Consider the following 15,893-nt stretch of genomic DNA (forward strand, 5'->3'; position numbering starts at 1 on the left):
GCTGCGTGCGTCTGTGAGCTGTGTGTGTGCTGCGTGTGTGTGTGAGCCGTGTGTGTGAGCTGCGTGCCTGTGTGTGAGCTGCGTGCCTGTATGTCATTATACAGTATGGAGAACTGTGGCCATTATACAGTATGGAGCATCATGTGCAGCCATTATACAGTATGGAGCATCATGTGCGGCCATTATACAGTATGGAGCATCATGTGGGGCCATTACACAGTATGGCGCATCATGTGCGGCCATTATACAGTATGGAGCATCATGTGGGGCCATTATACAGTATGAAGCATCATGTGGGGCCATTATACAGTATGGAGCATCATGTGTGGCCATTGTACAGTATGGAGCATCATGTGCAGCCATTATACAGTATGGAGCATTATGCGCAGCCAATATACAGTATGGAGCATCATGCGCAGTCATTATACAGTCTGGAGCATCTTGTGCAGCCATTATACAGTATGGAGCATCATGTGCAGTCATTATACAGTATGGAGCATCATGTGCGGTCATTATACAGTGTGGAGCATCATGTGTGGCCATTATACAGTATGGAGCATCATGTGCGGTCATTATACAGTATGGAGCATCATGCGCAGCCAATGTACAGTATGGAGCATCATGCGCGGTCATTATACAGTATGGAGCATCATGTGCAGTCATTATACAGTATGGAGCATCATGCGCAGCCAATGTACAGTATGGAGCATCATGTGCGGTCATTATACAGTATGGAGCATCATGTGTGGCCATTATACAGTATGGAGCATCATGTGGGGCCATTATACAGTATGGAGCATCATGTGCGGCCATTGTACAGTATGGAGCATCATGCACAGCCAATGTACAGTATGGAGCATCATGCGCGGTCATTATACAGTATGGAGCATCATGTGCGGTCATTATACACTATGGAGCATCATGTGCAGTCATTAGACAGTATGGAGCATCATGTGCGGTCATTATACAGTATGGAGCATCATGCGCAGCCAATGTACAGTATGGAGCATCATGTGTGGTCATTATACAGTATGGAGCATCATGTGTGGCCATTATACAGTATGGAGCATCATGTGGGGCCATTATACAGTATGGAGCATCATGTGCGGCCATTGTACAGTATGGAGCATCATGTGCGGCCATTATACAATATGGAGCATCATGTGTGGCCATTATACAGTATGGAGCATCATGTGGGGCCATTATACAGTATGGAGCATCATGTGCGGCCATTATACAGTATGGAGCATCATGCGCAGTCAATATACAGTATGGAGCATCATGCGCAGCCATTATACAGTATGGAGCATCATGTGCAGCCATTATACAGTATGGAGCATCATGTGCGGTCATTATACAGTATGGAGCATCATGTGTGGTCATCATACAGTATGGAGCATCATGTGCGGCCATTATACAGTATGGAGCATCATGTGCGGCCATTATACAGTATGGAGCATCATGTGCGGTCATTATACAGTATGGAGCATCATGTGTGGTCATCATACAGTATGGAGCATCATGTGGGGCCATTATACAGTATGGAGCATCATGTGCGGCCATTATACAGTATGGAGCATCATGTGTGGCCATTATACAGTATGGAGCATCATGTGGGGCCATTATACAGTATGGAGCATCATGTGCGGCCATTATACAGTATGGAGCATCATGCGCAGCCAATATACAGTATGGAGCATCATGCGCAGCCAATATACAGTATGGAGCATCATGCGCAGTCATTATACAGTATGGAGCATCATGTGCAGCCATTATACAGTATGGAGCATCATGTGCGGTCATTATACAGTATGGAGCATCATGTGCGGTCATTATACAGTATGGAGCATCATGTGTGGCCATTATACACTATGGAGCATCATGTGCGGTCATTATACAGTATGGAGCATCATGCGCGGCCAATGTACAGTATGGAGCATCATGTGCGGCCATTGTACAGTATGGAGCATCATGTGCAGCCATTATACAGTATGGAGCATCATGTGCAGTCATTATACAGTATGGAGCATCATGTGCGGTCATTATACAGTATGGAGCATCATGTGTGGCCATTATACACTATGGAGCATCATGTGCAGTCAGGTCATTATACAGTATGGAGCATCATGCGCAGCCAATGTACAGTATGGAGCATCATGCGCGGTCATTATACAGTATGGAGCATCATGTGTGGCCATTATACAGTATGGAGCATCATGCGCGGTCATTATACAGTATGGAGCATCATGTGTGGCCATTATACAGTATGGAGCATCATGTGCGGTCATTATACAGTATGGAGCATCATGCGCAGCCAATGTACAGTATGGAGCATCATGCGCGGTCATTATACAGTATGGAGCATCATGTGTGGCCATTATACAGTATGGCGCATCATGTGCGGCCATTATACAGTATGGAGCGTCATGTGCGATCATTATACAGTATGGAGCGTCTTGTGCGATCATTATACAGTATGGAGCATCATGCGCGGTCATTATATAGTATGGAGCATCATGTGTGGCCATTATACGGTATGGAGCATCATGTGCAGTCATTATACAGTATGGAGCATCATGTGCGTTCATTATACAGTATGGAGCATCATGTGCGGTCGTTATACAGTATGGAGCATCATGTGTGGCCATTATACACTATGGAGCATCATGTGCGGTCATTATACAGTATGGAGCATCATGTGCGGCCATTATACAGTATGGAGCATCATGCGCAGTCAATATACAGTATGGAGCATCATGCGCAGTCATTATACAGTATGGAGCATCATGTGCAGCCATTATACAGTATGGAGCATCATGTGCAGTCATTATACAGTATGGAGCATCATGTGCGTTCATTATACAGTATGGAGCATCATGTGCGGTCATTATACAGTATGGAGCATCATGTGTGGCCATTATACACTATGGAGCATCATGTGCGGTCATTATACAGTATGGAGCATCATGTGCGGCCATTATACAGTATGGAGCATCATGCGCAGTCAATATACAGTATGGAGCATCATGCGCAGTCATTATACAGTATGGAGCATCATGTGCAGCCATTATACAGTATGGAGCATCATGTGCGGTCATTATACAGTATGGAGCATCATGTGTGGTCATCATACAGTATGGAGCATCATGTGCGGCCATTATACAGTATGGAGCATCATGTGCGGCCATTATACAGTATGGAGCATCATGTGCGGTCATTATACAGTATGGAGCATCATGTGTGGTCATCATACAGTATGGAGCATCATGTGGGGCCATTATACAGTATGGAGCATCATGTGCGGCCATTATACAGTATGGAGCATCATGTGTGGCCATTATACAGTATGGAGCATCATGTGGGGCCATTATACAGTATGGAGCATCATGTGCGGCCATTATACAGTATGGAGCATCATGCGCAGCCAATATACAGTATGGAGCATCATGCGCAGCCAATATACAGTATGGAGCATCATGCGCAGTCATTATACAGTATGGAGCATCATGTGCAGCCATTATACAGTATGGAGCATCATGTGCAGTCATTATACAGTATGGAGCATCATGTGCGGTCATTATACAGTATGGAGCATCATGTGCGGTCATTATACAGTATGGAGCATCATGTGTGGCCATTATACACTATGGAGCATCATGTGCGGTCATTATACAGTATGGAGCATCATGTGCGGTCATTATACAGTATGGAGCATCATGCGCGGCCAATGTACAGTATGGAGCATCATGTGTGGCCATTGTACAGTATGGAGCATCATGTGCAGCCATTATACAGTATGGAGCATCATGTGCAGTCATTATACAGTATGGAGCATCATGTGCGGTCATTATACAGTATGGAGCATCATGTGTGGCCATTATACACTATGGAGCATCATGTGCAGTCAGGTCATTATACAGTATGGAGCATCATGCGCAGCCAATGTACAGTATGGAGCATCATGCGCGGTCATTATACAGTATGGAGCATCATGTGTGGCCATTATACAGTATGGAGCATCATGCGCGGTCATTATACAGTATGGAGCATCATGTGTGGCCATTATACAGTATGGAGCATCATGTGCAGTCATTATACAGTATGGAGCATCATGCGCAGCCAATGTACAGTATGGAGCATCATGCGCGGTCATTATACAGTATGGAGCATCATGTGTGGCCATTATACAGTATGGCGCATCATGTGCGGCCATTATACAGTATGGAGCGTCATGTGCGATCATTATACAGTATGGAGCGTCTTGTGCGATCATTATACAGTATGGAGCATCATGCGCGGTCATTATATAGTATGGAGCATCATGTGTGGCCATTATACGGTATGGAGCATCATGCGCGGTCATTATACAGTATGGAGCATCATGTGCGGTCATTATACAGTATGGAGCATCATGCGCAGCCAATGTACAGTATGGAGCATCATGTGCGGCCATTATACAGTATGGAGCATCATGTGTGGCCATTATACAGTATGGAGCATCATGCGCGGTCATTATACAGTATGGAGCATCATGTGTGGCCATTATACAGTATGGAGCATCATGTGCGGTCATTATACAGTATGGCGCATCATGCGCAGCCAATGTACAGTATGGAGCATCATGCGCGGTCATTATACAGTATGGAGCATCATGTGCGGTCATTATACACTATGGAGCATCATGTGCAGTCATTAGACAGTATGGAGCATCATGTGCGGTCATTATACAGTATGGAGCATCATGCGCAGCCAATGTACAGTATGGAGCATCATGTGCGGTCATTATACAGTATGGAGCATCATGTGTGGCCATTATACAGTATGGAGCATCATGTGGGGCCATTATACAGTATGGAGCATCATGTGCGGCCATTGTACAGTATGGAGCATCATGTGCGGCCATTATACAATATGGAGCATCATGTGTGGCCATTATACAGTATGGAGCATCATGTGGGGCCATTATACAGTATGGAGCATCATGTGCGGCCATTATACAGTATGGAGCATCATGCGCAGTCAATATACAGTATGGAGCATCATGCGCAGTCATTATACAGTATGGAGCATCATGTGCAGCCATTATACAGTATGGAGCATCATGTGCGGTCATTATACAGTATGGAGCATCATGTGTGGTCATCATACAGTATGGAGCATCATGTGCGGCCATTATACAGTATGGAGCATCATGTGCGGCCATTATACAGTATGGAGCATCATGTGCGGTCATTATACAGTATGGAGCATCATGTGTGGTCATCATACAGTATGGAGCATCATGTGGGGCCATTATACAGTATGGAGCATCATGTGCGGCCATTATACAGTATGGAGCATCATGTGTGGCCATTATACAGTATGGAGCATCATGTGGGGCCATTATACAGTATGGAGCATCATGTGCGGCCATTATACAGTATGGAGCATCATGCGCAGCCAATATACAGTATGGAGCATCATGCGCAGCCAATATACAGTATGGAGCATCATGCGCAGTCATTATACAGTATGGAGCATCATGTGCAGCCATTATACAGTATGGAGCATCATGTGCAGTCATTATACAGTATGGAGCATCATGTGCGGTCATTATACAGTATGGAGCATCATGTGCGGTCATTATACAGTATGGAGCATCATGTGTGGCCATTATACACTATGGAGCATCATGTGCGGTCATTATACAGTATGGAGCATCATGTGCGGTCATTATACAGTATGGAGCATCATGCGCGGCCAATGTACAGTATGGAGCATCATGTGCGGCCATTGTACAGTATGGAGCATCATGTGCAGCCATTGTACAGTATGGAGCATCATGTGCAGCCATTATACAGTATGGAGCATCATGTGCAGTCATTATACAGTATGGAGCATCATGTGCGGTCATTATACAGTATGGAGCATCATGTGTGGCCATTATACACTATGGAGCATCATGTGCAGTCAGGTCATTATACAGTATGGAGCATCATGCGCAGCCAATGTACAGTATGGAGCATCATGCGCGGTCATTATACAGTATGGAGCATCATGTGTGGCCATTATACAGTATGGAGCATCATGCGCGGTCATTATACAGTATGGAGCATCATGTGTGGCCATTATACAGTATGGAGCATCATGTGCGGTCATTATACAGTATGGAGCATCATGCGCAGCCAATGTACAGTATGGAGCATCATGCGCGGTCATTATACAGTATGGAGCATCATGTGTGGCCATTATACAGTATGGCGCATCATGTGCGGCCATTATACAGTATGGAGCGTCATGTGCGATCATTATACAGTATGGAGCGTCATGTGCGATCATTATACAGTATGGAGCATCATGCGCGGTCATTATATAGTATGGAGCATCATGTGTGGCCATTATACGGTATGGAGCATCATGCGCGGTCATTATACAGTATGGAGCATCATGTGTGGTCATTATACAGTATGGAGCATCATGTGCGGTCATTATACAGTATGGAGCATCATGTGTGGTCATTATACAGTATGGAGCATCATGCGCGGTCATTATACAGTATGGAGCATCATGTGTGGCCATTATACAGTATGGAGCGTCATGTGCGATCATTATACAGTATGGAGCATCATGTGCGGTCATTATACAGTATGGAGCGTCATGTGCGATCATTATACAGTATGGAGCACCATGTGCGATCATTATACAGTATGGAGCATCATGTGCGGTCATTATACAGTATGGAGCGTCATGTGCGATCATTATACAGTATGGAGCGTCATGTGTGGCCATTATACAGTATGGAGCATCATGCGCGGTCATTATACAGTATGGAGCATCATGTGCGGCCATTATACAGTATGGAGCATCATGTGCGGTCATTATACAGTATGGAGCGTCATGTGTGGCCATTATACAGTATGGAGCATCATGCGCAGTCATTATACAGTATGGAGCATCATGTGCAGCCATTATACACTATGGAGCATCATGTGCGGTCATTATACAGTATGGAGCATCATGTGCGGCCATTATACAGTATGGAGCGTCATGTGTGGTCATTATGCACTATGGAGCATCATGTGTGGCCGTTATACAGTATGGAGCATCATGTGTGGCCATTATACAGTATGGAGCGTCATGTGTGGTCATTATGCAGTATGGAGCACTGTGTGGCCATATTTTTTTGTTTATAATTATTGTATATGAAACAGTGTGATCGGCAGTGCTAAATAGGTGTGGTTGGGACGTGGATATGGGTGTGACTAATTAAGAATGGGTGTGGTCAGAGGCGTGGCCTAAAATTTGCCGCAAACTTTGTCCCTCTTTCCCGTCTTCAAAAGTTGGGAGGTATGCTACCAGGAGTGACCCCAGTAACCTTCTCTCTCCCACTCCTCAGGGTAGACCTTTGTGGCTGCCATTGGCCTCTCGCGCTTATTGCTCTTCTCTTATCTCTTTTACAAGCTGTAATTGCTTTATGGGCTTTGTTCTTATCCTCACATTACACTTCTGCCTTAAAATGGCGGAAACCTTTTCTTTTCTTTCTGAAAGAACGAGCCGCCTCTGTGCTAATCTGCGTGAGCAGAGCAGAGAGCTGTGCAGTGTGTTTGCAGTCACAGTGCACTGCACACAGAGAAGGCGTGTCTGCATCAATAAAGCTTTAAGGAGCCTGGCACTTCCGGTTGCCGCTGCAAAGCATGACGGACCTTGTAGTTCTGCAGTTCGGTAGCGCTTGATCACTTGCTGGATGCTGGTCAGAAGCCGGGGGAGCGCTCCGGGAGGTTAGTACGTCTGCTCAGCGCCTTGCAGCCAAGTTTCGGCGTTATCAGAGCGCTATGGTGACAGTTGTGCTCGGAGCGGCCTTGCTGTCTGTTGTCATCTTGACATTGTGCACGGTGCTGGATGTACAGCTGGAGTGACGCTGCGGTAACGCGGAAACAGTGTACACACTGAGCGCCCAGGACATTACAGGGGCATAGGTCACAGGAGGGGTCAGTGCCACCTAGGTAACCAAGGCTTAGTGAGAGCCTGGCATAGGACCGTACCATGGGACTGCTACTGATCAACCCCTCTAAGGGACAGGGCAGGCTGTCACAGGCAGGACCCGTGCACAGCTCACCCTACGTTGGTGACAGGGTGGTAGTGCCAGCTTAGTGGGCACATCTAGCCCTAAATCTCCCATATGTGTACTGATACCGAGCAGATCTCATCTTCCGTTCCCCAGAAATAAAAAAAACCAAAAAAGTGATGTGATTGGTGACTGTGGCTTTTTACATCTACGTGACCAACATTACTGTCCCCTAAATCCAAGCCTGCAGGCTGCATGCGCTCTGCCGGGCATGTCTGTCACCGCTCAGGCCAGGCACAAGGAGATACATCGCACACCATTTATCAGTTCTGGGACAGAAGTTGTCAAGTTGGCCGTAGCCTGGTGGTCTGGCCGTGGCCTGGCCGTGGCCTGGTGGTCTGGCCGTAGCCTGGTGGTGGTCTGGCTCTATCCTGGTGGTCTGGCCCTAGCTTGGTGATCCTGTACGTGAGATTTAACCATCATCATTGGTAGGTCGACCTAATTTGTGAGATCTGGTGAAGATCTGTCAGTTAGAAATGACAACAGATCTCACTAAAATCCTCTGAATCTGCCAATGATCTGCAGATAAATATCTCCTGTATGGGGTAGATAACGGGGGGAGGGGGTTTGGAATGACTATATAGGACGTTGGTGTGTTAGGGGTCTTGTCCACATCACGGGCCGGTGCAGGAGCCGCCGCTCTGGTTTCCTCTGTACCGCAGCCTGGAATAGTGCAAGCTGCGATTTCCAAAGCCGTCATGTCTTCATGTGTCTGTACGAGAACAGAGATGATGGAGCTGCACACCTCCAGCCCTTTGGGCTCGGAGACCTGGACATGGCCTTGTCCTACTCCCTATAGACCGGACACTGGCTTCATGGCTTACATATTTGATTGAGATTCTTTTCACAAAGGTTAGAAACCTGCAACTTTTTAGAGCTATTTTGCACCAGTCCACTGTGACTAATAGCAGATGGTGGTCTGCCCCCCAAAATGCTTATCTGTACCCTGCTTTACCGATTTGTCAGAGATCTGCCTGTTCAGTCTTGCCAATCTGGCATGCATGGGTTACAATCCTTTATGTGGCTAACCATAGGGTGTCAGTGGCTAATGTCACCACCTTGTGCTTTTTAGTGTAGCGGTTTTGTTACTTGTGCATTATGATAACCTTGGGGTGTTTCTCCATTCCCGTCACTTAGGATGTGCCGTAACATTTTGATCGGTAAGGTTGTGAGATCTGTGACTTCTGCTCAGCAGAATTTCTGGCAGCCCACAATGCAGAAGAGCAGGAGCTGTAGTTAGGCCTAGCCACTGACCCGGGGTCCTGGCAGTTGAACACCCACAAATTCAGTAATGACCTGTTCTATCACTTACTCACATTGCAAAACTCTTTTAATCAAAAATATGTATGTTTAATGAAAGCAAGCAGAGATTTTTACATGGTGAGAAATATCAAACATGAGCCCCAATCAGATACTTGTTCTAGGGGGACCCTGCACAGATGGCGCCTAGTAGAGCCGGTATGGTGCAGTACTGGCGCTGTGCCAGGTGCATGTGGTGCTGACAGCAGGTACATGGGCAGCATGTGCCATACACCAGCCCTGTCATTTCAGCCAGGCATGTTTTACTCTGACATCTTGTGGCATTTCAGAGAAAACATACATGTACCGGCAATCTGGGTACCATGCTGCTGGGGTGCTTGCTCTAAGAGGCTGGTCCTGGCGATTTCCACCTCCTCCCTTCGCAACCCACACTCGTTCAGGGACGGGTTCACACACGTCGGGAAAGAGCTGTCAGTCCAGGGTGAGGATCAGCTAGCCTCCGGGAACCGGCCTTTTAGACCAATCACCCCAGCAGTATGGTATCCAGACAGATTTAAATGTATGCTTTCTCTGAAATCCCGCAGAGTGCCAGCGTACCTGGCTGAAATGTCAGATCCGGTGTCTGATACTTACTACATGGGGTTTGCCCAGCATGTATCAGCTCTCGGGTCCCTTTAAATCCTATGGCACGAGGTACCAGTGCCCACTCGGCCACCAGGCATGTGCTGTTTGCTTTGGTTAAACAATTACTTTCTTGCTCAAGTGCAGAGATATGTTACACACATCCCAGACCTGTCACTTTAGATGGGTTACGCCTATGCAGTTTTAACTCCTTCATCCCGGAGTTTGTCACCGCCTGGTTTGTGTATTTTCGATGGTCACCGGTTAGGTTATTGTGCCATGAGATGAAATACATAGTAAACATTCTTATCTCTGTGTTCTTCCTCCTTGTAAAACGAATTGAGCTTGTATTAAAGAGGATGTCCCATAATCTTAACGTATCACCTCTCCCCTAAGTGACCAGTGTCACATATCTGGAGTCTGGCCCACCACGATCACCAGAACAGGGACCCTAGTCCTCTCTATGGAGCAGAGGTTGCGCATGCCCATTACCGCTCCTTGCATTGTCTATGAAGCTGACGAAGCTCTGTGCCTGTCTGTCAGTGCCATACTGTGTGGACCGGCAGTGGGCATGCTCCACTCCTGATCTCATGACTGGTCTCAGTGATCCAGCTCCATGAATGTGAACAGTCCCATAGAGCACTATATGCCCAGTTCTTACATCAGTTTCCTCCAGCGTCTCGCTGCATTCTAGAGGGCACTTATCAGTGGAATCGGGGCCTTCGTTGTATGGAGAGGAATATTTCTTACCAGATTTATTATTCTATTCTTTGCCCACAGCATATAACGTGACGAGTCACATTTCTGCTGGGAGGAATATTACCTTTTACTCTCCTGGTTTTGACTTTCTGAACATAACGAGGTAAGGACATGTGTGCGTACTTTTCCACTCTACATATATGGTTGACAAATGCCTTGTGTTTCCCACCTTTGTCTTTAGTTCTCTTGTTTTATAGTTCCAACTTTGTGTATTCAGAACCTAACTGATTACTACATGGTATGGGTTTGGAGATGTAGCTAGGGGTTCTGATCAGGGGATGTGAAATATCTGAGAGGGCCCCTAAGCCCTGATTATTATTATTTATTATAGCGTCATTTGTTCCATGGCGCTTTACATGTGAAAAGAGGTATACATAATACAAAAAAAGCAAAAGTACAGTAATCTTAAATAATACAAGTCACGACTGGTACAGTAATATAGAGGACCCTGCCTGCGAGGGCTCACAGTCTACAGGGGATGGGTGAGGATACAGTAGGCGAGGGTAGAGCTGGTCATGCAGTGGTTTGGTCTATTGGTGATTACTGCAGGTTGTAGGCTTGTCGGAAGAGGTGGGTCTTCAGGTTATTTTTTCAAGGTCCTCCCAGTAGCTCCACACTCTTCAATTGTCCAGTGTAGCTCCTACACTGTATGTTGGCCTGACAGCAGTCTTCAAACAGCTAGAAGGTGCATATAGAGGCCGGCTTATGGGTATAGCTCCTTGAATGTATCCAGAGAACCATAATAGTAATACTCTTATATGAACAAGACCCCAAAGAGGGGAGGTAGAATATTACACATGTAATGAAGAATGTGCTCCCCCTGATACATCTTTTCTCTTTTTCCCTTCTCTCCCTTTGGGGGTCTTGTTGTCCAGACTGAGTATACGTAAGGGTATGTTCCCAAGGTCATTAAACACTTCGGTTGGACACTGCGTGCATCCGCAGCGGCCAGATGTTACAGCATAGTGGATAGGATTTCAAGAAATCCCATCTCCACTATGCGTGCACGGACGCCTCCAGCTTCCCTGCGGAGACGGACATGTGGCGCATCTTTCCAGACTGCAGCATGTCTATTTATCTTGCGGAGACGCTCAGTCTCCGCAAGATAAATTTCACTTGTACAATGTATAAGGCGCGATGATTCCTCACGGTTCAGTGAATACATGCGGAATCACCTGTCTTCAAAAGCCGGCAGCGCTTTGGATGGAGTGGACACGTGCTGTGTCCTAAGCGCTGCCGATTACTGACCGTGGGAACATAGCCTTAAACGGCCTGCACCTATATATGGTTATCTATATGCATCTACTGGCTGTTTCTATTTTTTTTTTTATTCATCCTCAACTTGGGGGATTTATTTTTGTAATCAAAGGCTTCATAATGGGGTTTTCATGTTTGTCTCCCTGGATTTACAATATGAGATGATACAGACACTGGACTGATTAGTACAATGATATATATACAGGGTGGGCCATTTATATAGGATTTACCTAAATAAAATGGGAATGGTTGGTGGTATCAACTTCCTGTTTATGGCACATTAGTATATGGGAGGGGGAAACTTTTCGAGATGGGTGGGGACCTTGGCGGCCATTTTGAAGTCAGCCATTTTGGATCCAACTTTATTTTTTCCAATGGGAAGAGGGTCATGTGACACATCAAACTTATTGAGAATTTCACAAGAAAAACAATGGTGTGCTTGGGTTTAACGTAACTTTATTTCATGAGTTATTTACAAGTTTATGACCACTTATAAAATGTGTTCAAAGTGCTGCCCATTGTGTTGGATTGTCAATGCAACCCTCTTCTCCCACTCTTGGCACACTGATGGCAACACCGCAGAAGAAATGCTAGCACAGGCCTCCAGTATCCCTTGTTTCAAATGTGGGGTCGTCTGAAGGCAATTGTCCATGCTGTGAAGATATGAGATGTGCAGCATCTGAAACAACGGATACTGGAAGCCTGTGCTAGTATTTCTTCTGTGGTGTTGCTATCATTCAGACCTCTGTTGTGATCAGTAGTGATGAGCGAATATACTCGTTAATTGAGATTTCTCGAGCACGCTCGGGGGTCCTCCGAGTATTTTTTTGTGCTCGGAGATTTAGTTTTCATCACCGCAGCTGAATGATTTACAGCTACTAGCCAGCATAAGTACATGTGGGGGTTGCCCGGTTGCTAGGGAATCCCCACATGTAATCAAGCTGGCTAACAGATGTAAATCATTCAGCTGAGGTGAGGAAAAAACGAAATCTCCGAGCACTAAAAATACTCGGGAGGACCCCCGAGCATGCTCGAGAAATCTCAATTAACGAATATATTCGCTCATTACTAATGATCTGCTATCATCACTGGTATGCTTATCGTTTCCATCTATTATCAGAAGTGACGCTAGGGTAACGAGACACTAGTGCTGTATAATTCCCCATCTTTATATTTTGTAGATGAAAATGCGGTTGTTGGTATATAAACTTGCCAATCTCTGTACTGACTCATCAGCAGGAGGCGGCTGCTGGGTAAAATGAGGACAGGGCTAAGAGGACATTGGAAAGCATCATTAACGTAAAGTAATCTGCACTACTTAAGGACAGCTTATTACATATACAGGTTCCTGTTCCCAAAAGCCAAAATTGTATAAAAAAGTGTTTATTGGCTAATAGTAGCCCTGATGGGAAGTAGTGTTCTCCCGCCCACTAGGCTGCTGATTGACAGGGTGCTGTGTATGTGCATACAGTGAAGGAGGAACAAGTAGGGAACACTCATAAATTCACTGGACTCATAACTGGGAGTCGCCATGTTCTTTCAAAGATCCTATTAGTCAACTTATTACGTGCCTTTTTGGCTACTAGAAATGTGGACCTGTAGCTAATGTAGGATTATGTATTCCTCTGACAGAGCCCTGACAGGCATGATGTTTCTGACAAGACTAAATAACCTGAGTATGCGCAGTTTGGGGCTACAGTAATATCTCTGACCACACACAATAGGTATCAACAGTATGAAGACAGGACAATGTTTTCCGAGTGTAAAATTTAGGAACCTTTCTCATTTTGAGGTGTGGAGTATTCATCTAACAGTGGGAAGCATCCATGAGATGTCTGACTTCCCAGCGCTCCTGCTTCCTTTAAAGAGGATTGGTCATCAGTAAAAGCAGTATAAAGCCATAGTGGAAATCTGCAGGTAAATATTATTTCAAATATATGTGGCAGTCTAATTGGATATTCAGCTGCAGGGAGAAAATGAAGTAATATTTTCCCTGCAGCCTCTCGCTTCAATCATATGGTTTGCACTGGGGACAGTGACCATGCTGTAATAACTCACCCTGCACCTTGGCTGACATCCATTCAGCCCACAAACTGTGGAGCAGGCTGTCATCCAAGGATCAAGAAGATGATTAGTGTGTTGACTGGCACTGAGCGGCTGCAGTGAGAACATAGCTATGACTTCTCCCTGCAGCTGGACATCCACTTAATTCTGCCACATATGTGAAACTGTATCTACCTGAAGACTAGCACCATGTCTCCATGGAAAGTACCGCTTTTTCTGGTTACTTTACAGGTGCCCTTTAACTTGAATGTAGTTTTTGAGGGCCATTAGAAAGCAGTCTTCTTACCCCGGCCTGCGTCTGCTTTCACAAATGTGTATATTGCATCAGTGTTAGTAGACCAACCTCAGCAGTAAATGTGAAGCAAAGCGGTGCAAATCTTCCCACTATATATTTCCCCTGTTCATGTCAGTAAGCCAAAAATAAATGAAGTGAGACCTACATAGAGAAGTAGTGTAATGGAAAGATTTCCTTCTCTGTGTTTTAGACCGACTCCTGTTTTTGGCTTAGGGTAAGTTCACATTAGGTGTTTTTTTCTGGAAAGAAGCTACAGAAAAAAGCTGGTTTTGCTTGTTTTCGCTTGTCTTTTTTGTTGCTTTTGTGCTGTGCTTTTTGCCGTAGGATTTTCATGCTAGATTTGTCCCTTGTGCATGTTGATTAAGTTTGGTGCAAAAAAAAGCTCTATTCTACAGAATACGGTTTGGGCGCAAAAAACGCATCAAAATCTAAAAACTGCGTTTTTGCTGTGGATTTTCAGCGTTTTTTCACAACTCAGTCACGTCAATGGGTGAAAAACGGGCAAAACAACATGAAAGAAGTAACATGCTCTATTGTGCAAAAAACCATGCAAAGCACAAAATGTTGAGCGGAAGAAAAACACTATGTGCATGAGATTTCTGAAATTTCATAGACATAGCTGGTACTGTAAAACACAGCCAAAAATTTGCATTAAACAACGCTGCAGGAATGCCTAGTGTGACCTTACCTTTACCAATGCTAAACGCACAGGTAACAGTAGATGGAAGACATTTAGGCCTCATTCACACATCAGCGTTTAAACACCTCCATGAAAAAATGGTATCGGTTTTATCAGTGTTTTGTATCAGCATGCCATCGGCGTATGGTCCGTGGTTGCCATGGGCGTATGGTCCGTGGTTGCCATGGGCGTATGGTCCGTGGTTGCCATGGGCGTATGGTCCGTGGTTGCCATGGGCGTATGGTCCGTGGTTGCCATGGGCGTATGGTCCGTGGTTGCCATGGGCGTATGGTCCGTGGTTGCCATGGGCGTATGGTCCGTGGTTGCCATGGGCGTATGGTCCGTGGTTGCCATGGGCGTATGGTCCGTGGTTGCCATGGGCGTATGGTCCGTGGTTGCCATGGGCGTATGGTCCGTGGTTGCCATCGGCGTATGGTCCGTGGTTGCCATCGGCGTGTCTATTTTTACCATCAGTGTAGTCATCAGTGTTTTTTCCGGATGGATAAATAAATGACGAAGCTTCTTATATACTTTGCAATGTTAAACACGGACGGCACACGGATGCTGTGTTTTTCACGGACCCATAGACTTGTATTAGACATTTTCATCCATGCTGCCGGAAAAAAATGGACATGTCTCCATGTGTTTTGCATGGACACACCATCTGTGAAAAACACAGTTATGTGAGTAACTAAAGCAATTGTTACCATCCACCTCTCGTGTCTCCCCTTTTCCTCATAGGTTGTAAGCTTGCGAGCAGGGCCCTCATTCCTCCTGGTATCTGTTTTGAACTGTGATTTCTGTTATGCTGTAATGTCTATTGTCTGTACGAGTCTCCTCTATAATTTGTAAAG

The 15,893-nt window shown here is 45.6% G+C and overlaps 1 protein-coding gene across 1 annotated transcript in view; it reads left to right on the forward strand.

The window, feature by feature from the left end:
- Positions 1-7,527: 7,527 nt before the first annotated feature.
- Positions 7,528-15,893, forward strand: part of FAM3C (FAM3 metabolism regulating signaling molecule C) — an 82,170-nt gene continuing 73,804 nt past the window's right edge. The window contains exons 1-2 of the mRNA XM_077264965.1: positions 7,528-7,757; positions 10,766-10,847. The gene's annotated coding sequence lies outside the window, so the exon portion shown is untranslated. The remainder of the gene's footprint in view (positions 7,758-10,765; positions 10,848-15,893) is intronic.

Source organism: Ranitomeya variabilis, chromosome 5, assembly GCF_051348905.1.
Source record: "Ranitomeya variabilis isolate aRanVar5 chromosome 5, aRanVar5.hap1, whole genome shotgun sequence".
Classification (NCBI taxonomy): Eukaryota; Metazoa; Chordata; class Amphibia; order Anura; family Dendrobatidae; genus Ranitomeya; species Ranitomeya variabilis.